The sequence below is a fragment of the Bombina bombina genome, chromosome 1 (assembly GCF_027579735.1).
Source record: "Bombina bombina isolate aBomBom1 chromosome 1, aBomBom1.pri, whole genome shotgun sequence".
Taxonomy (NCBI): Eukaryota; Metazoa; Chordata; class Amphibia; order Anura; family Bombinatoridae; genus Bombina; species Bombina bombina.
Window position 1 is genome coordinate 154,782,081 of NC_069499.1, and position 22,489 is coordinate 154,804,569.

General features: G+C 39.5%; 1 protein-coding gene across 1 annotated transcript in view; it reads right to left on the reverse strand.

Moving 5' to 3' along the window:
- FANCM (FA complementation group M) overlaps positions 1-22,489 on the reverse strand; it is an 811,954-nt gene that overhangs the window by 594,310 nt on the left and 195,155 nt on the right. The gene's annotated exons all lie outside the window — the stretch shown is intronic.

Here is a 22,489-nt window from a genome sequence, read left to right on the forward strand (position 1 = left end):
AAATATCATCCAGATAGGCCGCCACTGCTATGCCCCGCGGTCTGAGAATCGCTAGAAGGGACCCTAGCACCTTTGTGAAGATTCTGGGAGCTGTGGCCAACCCGAAAGGAAGGGCCACAAACTGATGTTTGTCCAGAAAGGCGAACCTTAGAAACTTAAGATGATCCTTGTGGATAGGAATGTGAAGATATGCATCCTTCAAGTCCACGGTGGTCATATATTGACCCTCCTGGATCATTGGTAAAATTGTTCGTAAAGTCTCCATTTTGAACGATGGGACTCTGAGAAATTTGTTTAGAAATTTGAGATCTAAAATCGGTCTGAAAGTTCCCTCTTTTTTTGGGAACCACGAACAGATTGGAGTAAAACCCCTGTCCCTGTTCTAGTTTTGGAACTGGGCAAATTACTCCCATGGTAAAGAGGTGTTTTACACAGCGTAAGAACGCCTCTCTTTTTGTCTGGTCTACAAACGTGAAAGATTATATCTCCCTCTTGGGAGCAAATCCTTGAATTCCAGCTGATATCCCTGGGACACAATTTCCAATACCCAAGGATCCTGAACATCCCTTGCCCAAGCCTGAGCAAAGAGAGAAAGTCTGCCCCCTACTAAATCCGGTCCCGGATCGGGGGCTGCCCCTTCATGCTGTCTTGCTAACAGCTGTGGGCTTCTTAGCTTGTTTATTTTTATTCCAGGCCTGGTTAGGTCTCCAGACTGACTTGGATTGAGCAAAATTCCCTTCCTGCTTTGTGGAGGAAGAGGAAGCAGAGGGTCCTCCTTTAAAGTTTCGAAAGGAACGAAAATTATTTTGATTACCCCTCCTCTTAACAGACTTATCCTGAGGCAGGGAAGGACCTTTACCTCCAGTAATGTCAGAAATGATTTCTTTCAATTCAGCCCCAAATAGGGTCTTACCCTTAAAAGGAATAGCCAAAAGCTTAAATTTTGATGACACATCAGCTGACCAAGATTTGAGCCATAACGCTCTACGCGCTAAAATGGCAAAACCTGCATTTTTCGCCGCTAATTTATCCATTTGAAAAGCGGCATCAGTAATAAAAGAATTAGCTAGCTTGAGAGCCTTAATTCTATCCAAAATGTCATCTAATGGGGTCTCAACCTTGAGAGTCTTCTAGAGCATCAAACCAAAAAGCTGCTGCAGTAGTAACTGGAACAATGCAAGCTATAGGTTGTAAAAGAAAACCCTGATGAATAAATAATTTCTTTAGAAGACAATCTAACTTTTTATCCATGGGGTCTTTGAAAGCACAACTGTCCTCAATAGGTATAGTTGTACGCTTAGCCAGGGTAGAAATAGCTCCCTCTACCTTAGGGACCGTTTGCCAAGAATCCCGAATGGTGTCAGATATGGGAAACATTTTCTTAAAATTAGGAGGGGGAGAGAACAGTATACCTGGTCTATCCCATTCCTTTGTAACAATGTCTGAAATTCTTTTGGGAACTGAAAAAACATCAGTGTAAGTAGGCACCTCTAGATATTTGTCCATCTTACACAATTTCTCTGGTGGTATCAAAATAGGGTCACAATCATCCAGAGTCGCTAAAACCTCACAAAATAACAGGCGGAGGTGTTCAAGCCTAAATTTAAAGGACATCACGTCCGAATCTGTCTGGAGCAACACATTTCCTGTGTCACACATATACAGTGTCACATACACACATAGTGTCACACACACACAGTGTCACATACACACATTCCCTGACCCCCAAATCAGAGCACTGTGAGGGTACATCGGAAATGGCCAATAAGGCCTCAGAGGGTTCAGTATTTACCTTAATACCTGGCCTACTGCGTTTACCCTGTAAAACTGGCAGTTTAGATAATACCTCTGTAAGGGTAGTAGACATAACTGCAGCCATATCTTGCAGAGTAAAAGAATTAGACGCACTAGAAGTACTTGGCGTCGCTTGAGAGGGCATTAAAGGTTGTGACACTTGGGGAGAATTTGATGGCATATCCTGATTCTCTTCAGACTGAGAACCATCCTTAGACGTACTTTTATCACCTAAAATATGTTCTTTACAGTAGTGTTTTTCAACCAGTGTGCCGTGAGAGATCCTCAAGTGTGCCGCGGCAGACTGACAACAGTGCGGGGGTGTTTGTGAATGAATGTCAATATGTCATGTATAGTTTGTAGGAGGCATGGCATGACAGCACAGTACAGTGTGTATATAAATATATATATATATATACTGTATATATATATCCTGTATTAGGCTACAATGTGTGATTTTGTAAAATTTTGGGATGGTGGTGTGCCACGGGATTTTTTAATGTAAAAAAGTGTGCCACGGCAAAAAAAAGGTTGCAAATCACTGCTTTACAGTGTAAGGCCCTTTCAGTACAAGAAGGACACAATGTAAGAGGGGGTTCCACAATGGCTTCTAAACACATAGAGCACTGACTTTCCTCAATGTCAGACATGTTGAACAGGCAAGTAATAACCACAAAAGTCGTTAAACACTTTATTTTTTGAGTAAAACAACATTTTTGAAAAACGAGTACTGCGCCTTTAAGAATAAAAAAGCGCACAATTTTTCCAAATCTGCTTAAAAATTATAACAAATGTTCAATTTTAAGGTATTCCTATCCTATATTGCAGTCGGATATTGCACCACAAGCAAGGGCAAATTAAACCACCTAAATGATTAATTTAACACAAAACCGTTAAAGGGACATAATACTCATATGCTAAATCACTTGAATCTGATGCAGTATAACTGTAAAAAGCTGACAGGAAAATATCACCTGAGCATCTCTATGTAAAAAAGGAAGATATTTTACCTCACAATTTCCTCAGCTCAGCAGAGTAAGTTCTGTGTAAAAAGTTATACTCAGCTGCTCCCAGCTGCAGGTAAAAAAATTAAAAAAATGAAGAAATGAACAGCAGCCAATCAGCATCAGCAGTGCTGAGGTCATGAACTCTTTTACTGTGATCTCATGAGATTTGACTTAACTCTCATGAGATTTCATAGTAAGCTTCCTTTACCTGATTGGTGAAATAATATGAGAGTCCACGAAGCTCATCCTTTCAGTTGTCCCGGGACAGACACACTAATATGCTGCTTAGAAATCCTTTACAATGGGAGGTGGCTACTGAGGAACTTTTGAGGTAAAATATCTTTCTTTTTTACATAGAGATGTTCAGGTGATATTTTCTAGTCAGCTTTTTACAGCTATGCTGCATCACTTTCAAGTGTTTAAACATTTGGGTATTATGGCCCTTTAATGAAAAAAACTTAAACAAACCCCTGCACCTTGCCACAGCTCTGCTGTGGCGCCTACCTGCCCCCAGGGATCTGACAAACTGATCAATATCACTCCTATAGACAATCACAATCAGTTTGGGCCCAACCGAAGCTGAAGTTTGCTGTCCTTCTTGACAAACTAACTGCGCATCTGAGGCGTGAAAATTAGGCCCCGCCCATCATGTATGATGCACTCTGAGCCCTGATAAAAAATAAATACACAGGATTTCAGTAATATCCTTTCTTATGTCTATAGGATTACTGCTTACCCCTTCCCTCTTTGGGAACTATGTCAGCCAGTTCTGATATATCACAGTCTTCTCAGAAATAAATGACTGAACATACCTCAATGCTTGTAGCATGAAAACGTTCCCCACACTGAAGATTTCTCTAGTATTCCTCAGCCATTCTGTGGGAACCTACATGGATCTTAGTGACAACTGCTAAGATCATCAACCTCAGGGCAGAAATCTTCTTCTATAAGCTGCCTGAGGAAAATAGTACTCACTGGTACCATTTAAAATAAAAAACTTCTTGATTGAAGAAACTAAAAACTATCATTTTAACACTTCTTTCACTTTACCTCTTCCTATTACTAGTATAGGCAAAGAGAATGACTGGGGGTGGAGAGAAGGGAGGAGCTATATATACAGCTCTGCTGTGGTGCTCTTTGCCACTTCCTGTTAGCAGGAGGATAATATCCCACAAGTAAGGATGAATCCGTGGACTCGTCGTATCTTGTAGAAGAAAGAACTTTTACATTTATTAGAAGGTGGAAATGCAGACAAAGCCTTCTGGATAGAATCAGAAACAAAATCTTTAAAATTCATAGGTATATCATGTACATTAGAAGTTGAAGGAACTGCAACTGGCAATGTACTATTACTGATGGACACACTATCTGCATGTAAAAGTTTATCATGACAACTATTACAAATGACATTCGGAGAAATAATTTCCACAATCTTACAACAAATGCACTTAGCTTTGGTAGAACCGATGTCAGGCAGCAAAGTTCCAGCAGATACTTCTGAGGCAGGATCAGATTGAGACATCTTGCAAAATGTAAAAGAAAAAAACAACATATAAAGCAAATTTATCAATTTCCTTATATGACAGTTTCAGGAATGGGAAAAAATGCAAATAGCATAGCCCTCTGATAGAGAAAAAAAATCAAGAGGCAAACATCAATGGGGTATTAAAATAATGAAAAAAGTATGGTGCCAAGTATGACGCACAACGTAACTGAAAACTTTTTTGGCGCCAATAATAAACGGAAATCACACACTCGCGTCACTAATGACGCAACCGTGTGTAAGGCCTCGGCGTCAACTATGACGCCGGAATTGACGAAGTTGCGTCATAGACGTATTTTTCGCGCAAAAAAATTCTCGCGCCAAGAATGACGCAATAAAATCTAGCATTTGTCACACCCGCGGGCCTAATACTGCCTGCAATTTGCAAGAAAGTACTCAATTGAAAAAAAGACTAAACCCCAGGTAAGAATTTTTTTTCTTAGAAATGATATTTTCCCCAAAAATGAAACTGACAGTCTGCAGAAGGAAATACATGAACCTGACTCATTGCAAATATAAGTTTAATACATATATTTAGAACTTTATATAAATGCATAAAGTGCCAAACCATAGCTGGGGTGCCTTAAAGGGACATGCAACCCAATTTGTTTCTGTCATGAATCAGATAGAACATTCAATTTTAAACAACTTTCTAATTTACTTCTATTATCTAATGTGCTTCATTCTCGTGATATCCGTTGCTGAAAAGCATATCTAGATAGGCTCAGTAGCTGCTGATTGGTGGTTGCACATAGATGCCTTGTGTGATTGGCTCACCCATCTGCATTGCTATTTCTTCAAAACAGGATATCTAAAGAATGAGGCAAATTAGATAATATAAGTAAATTGGAATGTTGTTTAAAATATCTAAATCATGGAAGAAAATTTTGGGGCTTAATGTCCCTTTAAGTAATAAAAAACATACATACCAAAAGACACCCATCCACATATAGCAGATAGCCAAACCAGTACTGAAACAGTTATCAGTAGAGGTAATGGTAAATTGAGAGTATATCGTCGATCTGAAAAGGGAGGTAGGAGATGAATCTCTACGACCGATAACAGAGAACCTATGAAATAGACGGGAAATCATCGTATTCAATAAGTGATACTCCCTTCACTTCCCTCTGACATTCGCTGTACTCTAAGAGGAATCGGGCTTCAACAATGCTGAGAAGCGGATATCAACGTAGAAATCTTAGCACAAACTTACTTCACCACCTCCATAGGAGGCAAAGTTTGTAAAACTGAATTGTGGGTGTGGTGAGGGGTGTATTTATAGGCATTTTGAAGTTTGGGAAACTTTGCCCCTCCTGGTAGGATTGTATATCCCATACGTCACTAGCTCATGGACTCTTGCCAATTACATGAAAGAAACTATTTTTATTATGACTTCATTATTTATTTTACCACCTTTTTGTGCAATTTAACAGAAGATTGAGTTTGAAAAGAATCCAAAGTGATTGCTTGACCAATGTAGGGCCTCAAGTCTGCCTGTTGAGTTTCATTGATAATTTATTTAAAAAAGGGTGCTAAACTGGCTAAAATCAGAGCCTCTGGCTGCCTACGGCACAGCACTCTTCTTCAATGAGGTGACGTTTCCACCTCTAAACCAATAGCTGTGTGTGTGTCATCTGACAGCGTTAGATGTTTAGAAATGGAAAGGTCACCTCATTGGTGGAAGAGCATTGTGCCGTGGGTGGCTAGAGGTTCTGACTTAAGCGAGCTGCTGCGGCACAGACAGGGGGAGTTTAGCACCCTTTTTTAAATAAATGATGAATAAAACTCAATATTATTTTTAGTATGGGTGTGTATAAACTGTGAAGTAGCTACTGAGTTGATCTGATGGTGGAAAGCAAAGTTTTATCACAGTATTGATCTTTCATGTTTCAGATAGTGCATGCAACAACTTTCTAATTTACTTTTATTATCTATTAATTTAACTCACAATTTCCTCAGCTCACCAGAGTAACTTCTGTGTAAAAAGTTAAAACTTCAGCTGCTGTCCAGCTGCAGGTAAAAAAAAATAAAAAAAAAATATATATATATATATATATATATAAAGAAATGAACTGCAGCCAATCAGCATCAACAGTGCTGAGGTCATGAACTCGTTTACTGTGATCTCATGAGATTTGACTTAACTCTCATGAGATTTCATAGTAAAATTCCTTAAACTGAATAGGGAAATAACATGAGTGTGCATGAGTCTCACTCCCTTGCCTGTCCCAGGACAGACATACTGATTTGCTGCTTAAAGTCCTTTGTAATGGGGTGTGAATATTTAGGACCTTTTGAGGTAAAATATCTTTCTTTTTTACATAGAGATGTCCAGGTGATATTTTCTAGTCAGCTTTTTAAGAGAATCCCTGGGATGGGAACAAAGAGGCGCCAAAATAGGGTGATAACGTATGGACAAATTACAGTGACAGCAAACAACAAAGGAACTACTCACAAGCAGAGCGGCACTACGAGTGCCAGAAACAGCGGACCGGGACCTAATCGTCGCCCGGCAGACAAACACTCAGCTCGATTCTCAGGGAGGTCACGAGGGATCCTTCCACCAATCCAATAAGGAATCGTCTCCACACCTTCGTCCGGAGGACCGAACAACCAATCCACGGTCAGCTGAGACACACACCTTACTCTGTAAGCGTTTCGGCAAAACAAAGCGGCAACTCACGCCAATAGTCTAAATCCGCCAAAAGACCAGGAACAGGGCGGAATAAGCTTGAAATGGACTCCAAGGGGGTATATAATTAAAACTGTTTATTAAAAGTTTTAAAAACATGCAACGCGTTTCTCGGCTACGCAGAGCCGTTTCATCAGGCTATACTGATCTTGTACACACCTGCAGTATAAAAACCCCTCTGGACCAATCAAAATGCAGTTTATCGACACTCCCCTATTACTCATGATCTCATATCCCCAATATGCAAAATAGATATCTATAGGTAAATGTTACTAATTAGCAATATAAAAATACAAATACAATCATCATTAAGATTAAGCGCACAGTTTACAATATTGCGCCCATTTACACCGATACACTAGCAGCTAGAGCTGCCAAAACAAACCTATTTGTAAATGAATATACAAACTTTGTCACTCTCATACATGTTATGGGACCGTACCAAAAAATATATTATGATTTATACATTTTCTATTATTCGGATACATGTTTAGTGAACTATATATAAACATATAGAGATATTGTATATTATAGGACCGTACCAAAAGATATTATGATTTATGCATTTACGATTATTCTAATATATGTTTAGTAAACTATATATAAACATAGAGATATTACAATTGTTAAATTTCCAATATTGAGATTCACATTTCTCTTCCCATTCATAATAATAAGTACCTACTGTAATTAATACACATAAACAACTTTAAACAATATATTATCCTAATCATTAGTAATAGTATATGTGATGTTGTAGTTATATAAAACTATGAGAACGACCTGATCACCTCTCTTACTCTCGTCGTCAGTTCTATACTATTAGGACTAAAGATTCTCATTGGTTCCAAAACACACAGTGCTTGACGACATTAACAAATTGACTATTGAAAGGCAGCCAAATCGATGTTCATACTGAGACCTCCTGGATATAACGTCTGAAGTCTGTATATCCAGAAGGTCTCTCTCTGTCTAAGTCTAAAAAAACAGTTGTAAACATCTGATTTGGGAATATGTTCAATGGGAGTAATCTTAAAGCAGTTTAAGTCCCCATTATGTTTCTGGTGACAGTGTCTGGGTACACTTTGTGATTTGAAATTATTTTTAATATTTCTATGGTTCTGACCATCTGACACTGAGGCGCCTACAGGTACGTCCTATATATTGGCACCCACAAAAACAGGAGAGTAGGTATATGACATAATTTGATGCACAGGTCATCCTACTTCCAATTGGATAAATCTTCTTTGTGATATTGGATTGGAAAACTGAACTATTATGTGTAATATAGTCACACATTTTACATTTTTTATTTTTGCATTTAAAGCTCCCCTTTTTTGCTTTTAACTGTGTATTAAAAGTATTAAGATTGTTATTTACATTTGTTTGTACTGACCTCCTTTTGACAGCACTTCTTTTATTTTTCACTATTTTGCTAGGTGCTAATAAACTTTTTAAGTTCGGTGCCTTTTTAAACACAATTTTGGGTTTATGGTCTATCACACTTCCAAGTATTGGATCTTTTTTGAGAATATTCCAATGTTTATAAATCACCTGTTTGATAACTTCATAATTACAATTATATTCAGTTATAAACATTGCACCACTGTTTTTTTGTATTTGATTACTAGTTTTGTTAGATTGAAAATATAGATCTCTATTATCTTTTTTGGCCCTTTCAAATCCCTTATTAATAATCTGTTGGGGATATTTTTTCTCTTTGAATCTCTCTTTTAGGATTTGTCCTTGTGTCTCATAGTCTGATAGTCTGCTGCAATTCCTACGTACCCTTTTGAATTGCCCATAGGGCACATTTTTCTTCCATGGGTAGTAGTGACTGCTTGTAAAATCAAGGTAACTATTGCAGTCTACTCCTTTGAAATGTGTACTGGAGATGATCTTATCATCTTCAAATGTCAGATTGAGGTCAAGAAAGACCACAGTTTTAATATCTATGACACTAGTAAATTTCAAACCTCTGTCATTTCTATTCAAATGTTCTACAAATTTTTCTGCTGATGAAATATTACCTCTCCACACGAGGATTAAATCATCTATATAACGGCCATAGAATACCAGGTTCGCCCCGTATATGGAGTTGTATATATAACTTTTTTCAAATTACCCCATATATAAATTGGCGTAACTCGGGGCAAACCTTGTACCCATGGCCGTTCCTCTCACTTGAAGAAAATATTCATCTTGGAACATGAAATAATTGTGATTTAAAATATAAGCAATTAATAATAGAATAAAATTCTTTTGTACTGGAGGTAAATAAAAATCTTGTTCAAGATAACTTTCAATTGCTAATAGACCCAAATTATGCGGTATATTCGAGTATAATGCTTGGACATCGCACGTGATCCAAATTAGATCACGCGTGATGACCACTTTATCTAGTTTTTTAATTAGATCTGACAAGTCACGGATATATGATTCTAATCCTACTACATACCTCTGTAGAAAATAATCTACGTAGGAAGAAGCATTGTCAGTCAAACTCCCGATTCCCGATATAATGGGCCGACCGGGAGGACATTTGGGATTTTTATGTAATTTCGGGAGGTGATAGTAGAACGCCCGATTCGGTTCATTAGGAATCAAATAATCTTTTTCTTTTTTTATTAAAATTCCTTCTTTGTAAGCATCTTCCACTAAATCTTTTAGGATAACTAAAAATTTGGAGGTGGGATCAAATGTTAATTTAGTATAATAATTAGTGTCATCAAGGATCTTCCTGGCTTCTGTCAGATAATCCGTTAGATCCTGTATCACGATCTCACCGCCTTTATCCGCTTGTCTTATGACCATCGACTGATCACTTCTTAAAGTTTCTAGGGCACGTCTCTCATTTCCAAAAAGATTATGTTTAGTTCCAATTCCTTTCTGGATCTGGAAATGAGAGACGTGTCCTAGAAACTTTAAGAAGTGATCAGTCGATTGTCATAAGACAAGCGGATAAAGGCGGTGGGATTGTGATACAGGATCTAACAGATTATCTGACAGAAGCCAGCAAGATCCTTGATGACACTAATTATTATACTAAATTAACATTTGATCCCACCTCCAAATTTTTAGTTATCCTAAAAGATTTAGTGGAAGATGCTTACAAAGAAGGAATTTTAATAAAAAAAGAAAAAGATTATTTGATTCCTAATGAACCGAATCGGGCGTTCTACTTTCACCTCCCGAAATTACATAAAAATCCCAAATGTCCTCCCGGTCGGCCCATTATATCGGGAATCGGGAGTTTGACTGACAATGCTTCTTCCTACGTAGATTATTTTCTACAGAGATATGTAGTAGGATTAGAATCATATATCCGTGACTCGTCAGATCTAATTAAAAAACTAGATAAAGTGGTAATCACGCGTGACCTAATTTGGATCACGTGCGATGTCCAAGCATTATACTCGAACATACCGCATAATTTGGGTCTATTAGCAATTGAAAGTTATCTTGAACAAGATTTTTATTTACCTCCGGTACAAAAGAATTTTATTCTATCATTAATTGCTTATATTTTAAATCACAATTATTTCATGTTCCAAGATGAATATTTTCTTCAAGTGAGAGGAACGGCCATGGGTACCAGGTTCGCCCCGAGTTACGCTAATTTATATATGGGGTCATTTGAAAAAAGTTATATATACGACTCCATATACGGGACGAACCTGGTATTCTATGGTCGTTATATAGATGATTTAATCCCCGTGTGGAGAGGTAATATTTCATCAGCAGAAAAATTTGTAGAACATTTGAATAGAAATGACAGAGGTTTGAAATTTACTAGTGTCATAGATATTAAAACTGTGGTCTTTCTTGACCTCAATCTGACATTTGAAGATAATAAGATCATCTCCAGTACACATTTCAAAGGAGTAGACTGCAATAGTTACCTTGATTTTACAAGCAGTCACTACTACCCATGGAAGAAAAATGTGCCCTATAGGCAATTCAAAAGGGTACGTAGGAATTGCAGCAGACTATCAGACTATGAGACACAAGGACAAATCCTAAAAGAGAGATTCAAAGAGAAAAAATATCCCCAACAGATTATTAATAAGGGATTTGAAAGGGCCAAAAAAGATAATAGAGATCTATATTTTCAATCTAACAAAACTAGTAATCAAATACAAAAAAACAGTGGTGCAATGTTTATAACTGAATATAATTGTAATTATGAAGTTATCAAACAGGTGATTTATAAACTTTGGAATATTCTCAAAAAAGATCCAATACTTGGAAGTGTGACAGACAATAAACCCAAAATTGTGTTTAAAAAGGCACCGAACTTAAAAAGTTTATTAGCACCTAGCAAAACAGTGAAAAGTAAAAGAAGTGCTGTCAAAAGGAGGTCAGTACAAACAAATGTAAATAACAATCTTAATACTTTTAATACACAGTTAAAAGCAAAAAAGGGGAGCTTTAAATGCAAAAATAAAATATGTAAAATGTGTGACTATATTACACATAATAGTTCAGTTTTCCAATCCAATATCACAAAGAAGATTTATCCAATTGGAAGTAGGATGACCTGTGCATCAAATTATGTCATATACCTACTCTCCTGTTTTTGTGGGTGCCAATATATAGGACGTACCTGTAGGCGCCTCAGTGTCAGATGGTCAGAACACCATAGAAATATTAAAAATAATTTCAAATCACACAGTGTACCCAGACACTGTCACCAGAAACATAATGGGGACTTAAACTGCTTTAAGATTACTCCCATTGAACATATTCCCAAATCAGATGTTTACAACCGTTTTTTTAGACTTAGACAGAGAGAGACCTTCTGGATATACAGACTTCAGATGTTATATCCAGGAGGTCTCAATATGAACATCGATTTGGCTGCCTTTCAATAGTCAATTTGTTAATGTCGTCAAGCACTGTGTGTTTTGGAACCAATGAGAATCTTTAGTCCTAATAGTATAGAACTGACGACGAGAGTAAGAGAGGTGATCAGGTCGTTCTCATAGTTTTATATAACTACAACATCACATATACTATTACTATTGATTAGGATAATATATTGTTTAAAGTTGTTTATGTGTATTAATTACAGTAGGTACTTATTAATATGAATGGGAAGAGAAATGTGAATCTCAATATTGGAAATTTAACAATTGTAATATCTCTATATGTTTATATATAGTTTACTAAACATATATTAGAATAATCGTAAATGCATAAATCATAATATCTTTTGGTACGGTCCTATAATATACAATATCTCTATATGTTTATATATAGTTCAATAAACATGTATCCGAATAATAGAAAATGTATAAATCATAATATACTTTTTGGTACGGTCCCATAACATGTATGAGAGTGACAAAGTTTGTATATTCATTTACAAATAGGTTTGTTTTGGCAGCTCTAGCTACTAGTGTATCGGTGTAAATGGGCGCAATATTGTAAACTGTGCGCTTAATCTTAATGATGATTGTATTTGTATTTTTATACTGCTAATTAGTAACATTTACCTATAGATATCTATTTTGCATATTGGGGATATGAGATCATGAGTAATAGGGGAGTGTCGATAAACTGCATTTTGATTGGTCCAGAGGGGTTTTTATACTGCAGGTGTGTACAAGATCACTATAGCCTGATGAAACGGCTCTGCGTAGCCGAGAAACGCGTTGCATGTTTTTAAAACTTTTAATAAACAGTTTTAATTATATACCCCCTTGGAGTCCATTTCAAGCTTATTCCGCCCTGTTCCTGGTCTTTTGGCGGATTTAGACTATTGGCGTGAGTTGCCGCTTTGTTTTGCCGAAACGCTTACAGAGTATTGCTGCGGAGAAAGGTCTCAGCTGACCGTGGATTGGTTGTTCGGTCCTCCGGACGAAGGTGTGGAGACGATTCCTTATTGGATTGGTGGAAGGATCCCTTGTGACCTCCCTGAGAATCGAGCTCAGTGTTTGTCTGCCGGGCGACGATTAGGTCCCGGTCCGCTGTTTCTGGCACTCGTAGTGCCGCTCTGCTTGTGAGTAGTTCCTTTGTTGTTTGCTGTCACTGTAGTTTGTCCATACGTTATCACCCTATTTTGGCGCCTCTTTGTTCCCATCCCAGGGAGTCTCTTGATTTCATCGTTGTTTTTGGGAGAGCAGCCTGCATCGTTTTTCGTCCACTGTTTGAGACCCGGATTGTCCGACATTTAGCGCACCTCTAGAGGTTGAATCGTCACCCTCTTTCTATAACTCTAGTCAGCTTTTTACAGCTATGCTGCATCACTTTCAAGTGTTTCAACATTTGGGTATCATGGCCATTTAAAGGAATGGTGAGAACAGGGTGGATTTTATACAAATAAAATTGTTTTAAATCACTAGTCAGTAAGATTATTTAATATTGTTTTCCACATAAAGCTTTCTATTTCAGAATAATAATTTTTCAGATTATTTTTCCAGTTATATCAGAAAATTACTGATTTAGTTAAATACCATCAGAAATACACAATACACAGATAGTTATGAAATTATTGAGAGCTGAACTATCATAGTTTATAAACTTTTAAGCTGTACTTTATTAGGAGAAAAAACATAATTTATGCTTACCTGATAAATTTATTTCTCTTGTGGTGTATCCAGTCCACGGATCATCCATTACTTGTGGGATATACTCCTTCCCAACAGGAAGTTGCAAGAGGATCACCCACAGCAGAGCTGCTATATAGCTCCTCCCCTAACTGCCATATCCAGTCATTCGACCAAAACTAGCCGAGAAAGGAGAAACCATAGGGTGCAGTGGTGACTGTAGTTTAAAATTTAGACCTGCCTTAAAAGGACAGGGCGGGCCGTGGACTGGATACACCACAAGAGAAAAAAATTTATCAGGTAAGCATAAATTATGTTTTCTCTTGTTAGGTGTATCCAGTCCACGGATCATCCATTACTTGTGGGATACCAATACCAAAGCTAAAGTACACGGATGAAGGGAGGGACAAGGCAGGTACTTAAACGGAAGGGACCACTGCCTGTAGAACCTTTCTCCCAAAAATAGCCTCCGAAGAAGCAAAAGTATCAAATTTGTAAAATTTTGAAAAGGTATGAAGCGAAGACCAAGTCGCCACTTTGCAAATCTGTTCAACAGAAGCCTCATTTTTAAAGGCCCAGGTGGAAGCCACAGCTCTAGTAGAATGAGCTGTAATCCTTTCAGGGGGCTGCTGTCCAGCAGTCTCATAGGCTAAGCGTATTACGCTCCGAAGCCAAAAAGAAAAAGAGGTTGCCGAAGCCTTTTGACCTCTCCTCTGTCCAGAGTAAACAACAAACAGGGAAGATGTTTGACGAAAATCTTTAGTCGCTTGTAAGTAAAACTTTAAAGCACGGACTACGTCCAAATTATGTAAAAGACGTTCCTTCTTTGAAGAAGGATTAGGACACAATGATGGAACAACAATCTCTTGATTGATATTCTTGTTGGAAACTACCTTAGGTAAAAACCCAGGTTTTGTACGCAGAACTACTTTATCTGTATGGAAAATCAGATAAGGAGAATCACATTGTAAAGCTGATAACTCAGAGACTCTACGAGCCGAGGAAATAGCCATCAAAAACAGAACTTTCCAAGATAAAAGTTTGATATCAATGGAATGAAGGGGTTCAAACGGAACTCCTTGAAGAACCTTAAGAACTAAGTTTAAGCTCCATGGAGGAGCAACAGGTTTAAACACAGGCTTAATTCTAACCAAAGCCTGACAAAATGCCTGGACGTCTGGAACCTCTGCCAGACGCTTGTGCAAAAGGATAGACAGAGCAGAAATCTGTCCCTTTAAAGAACTAGCTGATAATCCTTTATCCAAACCCTCTTGGAGAAAGGACAATATCCTAGGAATCCTAACCTTACTCCATGAGTAATTCTTGGATTCACACCAATGAAGATATTTGCGCAATATCTTATGGTAGATTTTCCTGGTTACAGGCTTTCGTAAGGTATCAATGACTGACTCGGAGAAGCCACGCCTTGATAAAATCAAGCGTTCAATCTCCAGGCAGTCAGTCTCAGAGAAACTAGATTTGGATGATTGAAAGGACCTTGTAGTAGAAGGTCTTGTCTCAGAGGCAGAGGCCAAGGTGGAAAGGATGACATGTCCACCAGGTCTGCATACCAGGTCCTGCGTGGCTACGCAGGCGCAATCAAGATCACTGATGCGCTCTCCTGTTTGATTTTGGCAATCAGTCGAGGGAGCAGAGGAAACGGTGGAAACACATAAGCCAGGTTGAAGAACCACGGTGCTGCTAGAGCATCTATCAGCGTCGCTTCTGGGTCCCTGGACCTGGATCCGTAACAAGGAAACTTGGCGTTCTGGCGAGACGCCATGAGATCCAATTCTGGTGTGCCCCAACGATGAACCAATTGAGCAAACACCTCCGGATGGAGTTCCCACTCCCCCGGATGAAAAGTCTGACGACTTAGAAAATCCGCCTCCCAGTTCTCTACACCTGGGATATGGATCGCTGATAGATGGCAAGAGTGAGTCTCTGCCCAGTGAATTATCTTAGAGACTTCTAACATCGCTAGGGAGCTCCTGGTCCCCCCTTGATGGTTGATGTAAGCCACAGTTGTGATGTTGTCCGACTGAAATCTGATGAACCTCAGGGTTGCTAACTGAGGCCAAGCTAGAACTCCAGAATGTTTCTCCTCCTGAATCCACGATCCCTGAGCCTTCAGGGAATTCCAGACTGCACCCCAACCTAGAAGGCTGGCATCTGTTGTTACAATTGTCCAATCTGGCCTGCGAAAGGTCATACCTTTGGACAGATGGACCCGAGATAGCCACCAGAGAAGAGAATCTCTGGTCTCTTGATCCAGATTTAGCAGAGGGGACAAATCTGTGTAATCCTCATTCCACTGACTGAGCATGCATAATTGCAGCGGTCTGAGATGTAGGCGCGCAAATGGCACTATGTCCATCGCCGCTACCATTAAGCCGATCACTTCCATGCACTGAGCCACCGAAGGGCGCGGAATGTAGTAAAGAACACGGCAGGAATTTAGAAGCTTTGATAACCTGGACTCCGTCAGGTAAATTTTCATTTCTACAGAATCTATCAGAGTTCCTAGGAAGGAAACCCTTGTGAGGGGTGATAGAGAACTCTTTCCCTCGTTCACTTTCCACCCATGCGACCTCAAAAATGCCAACACTATGTCCGTATGAGATTTGGCAATTTGGAAGTTTGATGCCTGTATCAGGATGTCGTCTAGATAAGGGGCCACTGCTATGCCCCGTGGTATTAGGACCGCCAGAAGAGACCCCAGAACCTTTGTAAAAATTCTTGGGGCTGTAGCTAACCCGAAGGGAAGAGCCACAAACTGGTAATGCCTGTCTAGAAAGGCAAACCTTAGGAACCGATGATGATCTTTGTGAATCGGTATGTGAAGGTAAGCATCCTTCAAATCCACTGTGGTCATTTACTGACCCTCCTGGATCATAGGTAGGATTGTCCGAATAGTTTCCATTTTGAACGATGGAACTCTGAGGAATTTGTTTAAGATCTTTAGATCCAAAATTGGTCTGAAGGTTCCCTCTTTTTTGGGAACCACAAACAGATTTGAATAAAAGCCCTGTCCTTGTTCCATCTGTGGAACTGGATGGATCACTCCCATTATTAGGAGGTCTTGCACACAGCGTAAGAATGCCTCTTTCTTTATCTGGTTTACAGATAATCTCGAAAGGTGAAATCTCCCTTGTGGGGGGGGAGCTTTGTAGTCCAGAAGATATCCCTGAGATATGATCTCCAACGCCCAGGGATCTTGAACATCTCATGCCCACGCCTGGGCGAAGAGAGAAAGTCTGCCCCCTACTAGATCCGTTGCCGGATAGGGGGCCATTCCTTCATGCTGTCTTAGAGGCAGCAGCAGGCTTTCTGGCCTGCTTGCCTTTGCTCCAGGCCTGGTTAGATTTCCAGGTCGGCTTGGATTGCGCAAAAGTTCCCTCTTATTTTGTAGCAGAGGAAGTTGATGCTGCACCTGCCTTGAAGTTTCGAAAGGCACGAAAATTAGACTGTTTGGCCCTTGATTTGGCCCTGTCCTGAGGAAGGGTATGACCCTTATCTCCAGTAATGTCAGCAATAATTTCCTTCAAACCAGGCACGAATAGGGTCTGCCCCTTGAAGGGAATGTTAAGTAATTTAGACTTTGAAGTCACATCAGCTGACCAAGATTTAAGCCATAGCGCCCTACGCGCCTGGATGGCGAATCCAGAATTCTTAGCCGTTAGTTTAGTCAAATGAACAATGGCATCAGAAACAAAAGAATTAGCTAGCTTAAGTGTTCTAAGCTTGTCAAGTATTTCAGTCAATGGAGTAGCTGTCTGAAAGGCCTCTTCCAGAGACTCAAACCAGAACGCCGCAGCAGCAGTGACAGGAGCAATGCAGGATAAAACCTTGTTGAATAAACATTTTCTTAAGGTAACCTTCTAATATTTTATCCATTGGATCTGAAAAAGCACAACTGTCCTCGACAGGGATAGTGGTACGCTTTGCTAAAGTAGAAACTGCTCCCTCCACCTTAGGGACCGTCTGCCATAAGTCCCGTGTGGTGGCGTCTATTGGAAACATTTTTCTAAAAATAGGAGGGGGGGGAAACGGCACACCGGGTCTGTCCCACTCCTTAGTAATAATTTCTGTAAACCTTTTAGGTATTGGAAAAACGTCAGTACACACCGGCACTGCATATTATTTATCCAGTCTACACAATTTCTCTGGCACTGCAATTGTGTCACAGTCATTCAGAGCAGCTAAAACCTCTCCAAGCAGCACCCGGAGGTTCTCAAGCTTAAATTTAAAAGTAGACATATCTGAATCAGGTTTCCCCGAGTCAGAGACGTCACCCACAGACTGAATCTCTTCCTCAGCTTCTGCATATTGTGACGCAGTATCAGACATGGGCCCTAAAACATCTGCGCGCTCTGTATTACGTCTAACCCCAGAGCTATCGCGCTTTCCTCTGAATTCAGGCAGTCTGGCTAATACCGCTGACAGGGTTTTATCCATGATTGCCGCCATGTCCTGCAAAGTAATCGCTATGGGCGTCTTTGATGTACTTGGCGCCATTTTAGAGTGAGTCCCTTGAGCGGGAGTCAAAGGGTCCGACACGTGGGGAGAGTTAGTCGGCATAACTTCCCCCTCGTCAGAATCCTCTGGTGATAATTCTTTTAAAGATAACAGCTGATCTTTATTGTTTAAAGTGAAATCAATACATTTAGTACACATTCTCCTATGGGGTTCCACCATGGCTTTTAAACATAATGAACAAGGAGTTTCCTCTATGTCAGACATGTTTCTACAGACTAGCAATGAGACTAGCAATGAGACTAGCAAGCTTGGAAAACACTTTAAATCAAGTTAACAAGCAATATAAAAAAACGTTACTGTGCCTTTAAGAGAAACAAATTTTGCCAAAATTTGAAATAACAGTGAAAAAAGGCAGTTAAACTAACAAAATTTTTACAGTGTATGTAACAAGTTAGCACAGCATTGCACCCACTTGCAAATGGATGATTAACCCCTTAATACAAAAAACAGATTAACAAAACGAAAAATATGTTTTTTAAACAGTCATAACAACTGCCACAGCTCCTACTTTTGAAGCCTTTTGAGCCCTTCAGAGATGTCCTATAGCATGCAGGGGACTGCTGAGGGGAGCTGAATGTCACAGTTTGTAATTTTAACTGCACCAACTGTAACTTTTATACTATAACAGTGGAAAGCCTCAGGAAACTGTTTCTAGGCAAAAATAAAGCCAGCCATGTGGAAAAAACTAGGCCCCAATAAGTTTTATCACCAAAGCATATATAAAAACGATTAAACATGCCAGCAAACGTTTTATATTGCACATTAATCAGAGTATATACCTCTGATAGCAAGCCTGATACTAGTCGCTATTAAATCACTGTATTTAGGCTTTAACTTACATTAATCCGGTATCAGCAGCATTTTCTAGCAAATTCCATCCCTAGAAAAACTTAACTGCACATACCTTATTGCAGGATACCCTGAACGCCATTCTCCCTCTGAAGTTACCTCACTCCTCAGACATATGTGAGAACAGCAGTGGATCTTAGTTACTTCTGCTAAGATCATAGAAAAACGCAGGCAGATTCTTCTTCTAAATGCTGCCTGAGATAAAATAGTACAACTCCGGTACCATTTAAAAACAATAAACTTTTGATTGAAGAAAAAACTAACTATATTTTACCACTTTCCTCTTACTACCTCCAGCTATGTTGAGAGCTTGCAAGAGAATGACTGGAAATGGCAGTTAGGGGAGGAGCTATATAGCAGCTCTGCTGTGGGTGATCCTCTTGCAACTTCCTGTTGGGAAGGAGAATATCCCACAAGTAATGGATGATCCGTGGACTGGATACACCTAACAAGAGAAATAATCATTATATTATTAACAACAATTTAAATAATTTTATTTAAAGGGATACTAAACCCATTTTTTCTTTTTTTTTTCTTTTATGATTCAGATAAATTATGAAATTTTAGGGGGTGGAGGGCGGAGCTAATTCAGAAGCCGAGCGGTCGCATCTTACTACAGCTTTGTATAGAATTATATTTAACCCTGATAATTCGACCACTCGGTTCCATATATATGCCGAACTGGTGTACTGCTGACATCAAGGGTTGCTACCAACGAGACCTGACCCCAGCGGATCACCCTGAAGAAGTAAAATGCTGAAATTTTCCATGAAGCCTCAGATAAGAGCTATGCTGCAGCGGCCATCTTCTGGCCCACGTGTAGACCCATCGGCACAACAGTGAACATACAGAAAGTCGTATATGTGGTACACAATCCCTCATTACGGATAACAGAGAAGCGCTGACCGCATACTGCAGGACACGCCAGCTCTTATATGAATAACATAAAGCCCTGACCAAGATGGAGTCAGACCTATAGATGTCAGCGATATTACAGCCTCTGCAAGATCTTATCTCCGGTGTTAAGGGGCGACTAATTGAGGTTTGTGTAACTATGTCTGGAGATGAAGGGACTTTAAAACAAGACAAAGAACCCCTGACTGCAGTGTGCCTTAGTCTATCAATCTATGGAGCAAGAGATGGTAAATCCAGCATGGGGGGTATGTCGGAAACCCAGGACTATAGGGCTGCTGGGACTAGTCCAGGGGGTCTAGTGGTCGCATAAGAACCCAGATCTCCACTGATTTTAATGTCTGCTACCATCAAGGGTTATAGTTCTTGTATATTTGGACTAACTAGAACAGATGGGCCCGCGGCAGCTGGAAATTAGTCTATTGCTTTAGATACTTTGAATCTCTACTGCCTGATCGAGAAATATGCTGATGACTCACTTCTGTTTGAGGCTGATGCTTCACAGGGGTGTTCGAAGTTGTGCTTGACTACTTTTTGGCGGTGGGGTGCTTATGTTTTGGCTTCCACAGAGTGTTATATTTAAGCCCAACTTCTACAGAGTTTGACATTACCATGGGACAATATGCTGGTTCACTTGCGGTATGGGTCAGGGAACACCTGCAGATATGGTGTGGGATAAAAGTGTAAGCGGTTAATCCTAACTGCCATAAATATTTAGTTTAACAGTTCGGTTCAATTTGGATATCATCCAATAACATACTGTATATTTAGATCCAGTTATAAGGTTTGGTCAGGTTCACACAATTTTTGGTCTTTTACTTTTGCTTTATGTTACTTATGTGTTTTATTCATTTTAAATTGTATTTATACCTTTTTAGGGATATCATAGCCAGCAGCAGCTATTCACTTCTTACTAGGTTGTCATAATATCAGACCGCCTTTCCCCCCATCTGCGGCCGAGATGGTGGGGAAACATATGTTACCTGGCTCATCCCCTTAAATTACCTCTATAGGTGCCAGTACTTATAATTACTATTAATATTATAAAAATTACGAATTATGTCAGTTTTTCTATTTGGAAGGTACTATTCGCTATTATACCACCATCTAGATCAGTCATCCCTTTATATGTCAATAATGCCCCCCCCCCCATAATTAGTTTACTTTAGTAAACAAAGGAAAACGCATCCCTCAAATACCCTATATCTTGTTTATCCTCCCCTTAGCCCCCCCTTAGTTACTAGCTACTGATGTCTCTTGAGAGGTCCGTGAGAGGCCTATATCTAGTATTTAGGCAAAATATTATGTTAACTGTTTAATTGTTTGTTATGGCGAAATATGACTTTATATATATCTCCAAAAAAAATGAAACGACCTATACGGTCGAGAAAAGCGTTGCTGGTTTTAATGTGTTGAAATAAATTTTGACACTTTTCCTAGTACTCCATGCAATTTTATTTCCACCATCACGATTCTTCTCTACCTTACGAGGCGGATTACTTGGCCTATACCGCTACACGTTGTGGTTACGTAGGAAGTTCTTCTGACTCCTGTATCTTGACTGCCGATTGGTAATGGATCCAAACGTGATTGGCTGGGTTGTCGTGTGAGTCTGTCGGGCGACTTTTTGAGGTCCCGGCCTGTTTTGTTAGGCACCATCCAAGTGCCACCCTCCCTGTGAGTACCCATCCATCTGGGCCTCCATTGTGTTCTGTTTGAATCCCCTGTACAGACTATATTGTTTTATGAGGCGCCTGTTCATCTGTTCCCACAGGTTTCTCCATCTTAATCATTAAAGTAAAAATTTGTGTTTAGTGTCCCTTTAACCCTTTGAGTGCTAAGCACTTTCCCACCTGGGTGCTAAGATTTTTAAAGGTTTTTTTATTTTTTTTATTTTTTGAACAAACATTTTTTAACTTTTTTTTATTTATTTTTTCAGACCCCCCAAGACCTACACTGTTGGAAAGGTTAGACGATTACCTTTCCAATGGTGGGTCTTGGGGGTCTGTAGCTGCTTAGATGCCTGAGATACAGGCTTCTAAGCAGCATGCCCCCTGCTACTATACTTAACATTGTTAAGTATAAATAAAGTTGTGCGGTGACATCATCACGTTATTACGCGTGACGTCACCACGCAAAACGGGAAGCCCCGACGATGCCTGTCACTCTACCGGCACGATCGCCGGGGTAGGAGCGGGTGGGAGCCCCCAGATCTCCCTCAAGGTGGGAGAGTGCTAGTGACGGCTCTGAGCCGTCATTAGCACCAGAGTGGGAAACTCTGTGAAGGCTCAGAGCCGTCATTAGCACTCAAAGGGTTAAAGGGACACTGAACCCAATTTTTTTTTTCTTTCGTTATTCAGATAGAGCATGCAATTTTAAGCAACTTTCTAATTTACTACTATTATCATTTTTTCTTCGTTCACTTGCTATCTTTATTTGAAAAAGAAGGCATCTAAGCTTCTTTTTTTGTTCAGAACTCTGGACAGCACTTTTTATTGGTGGATGAATTTATCCACCAATAAGCAAGAATAACCCAGGTTATTCACCAAAAATGGGCCAGCATCTAAACTTACATTCTTGCATTTCAAATAAAGATACCAAG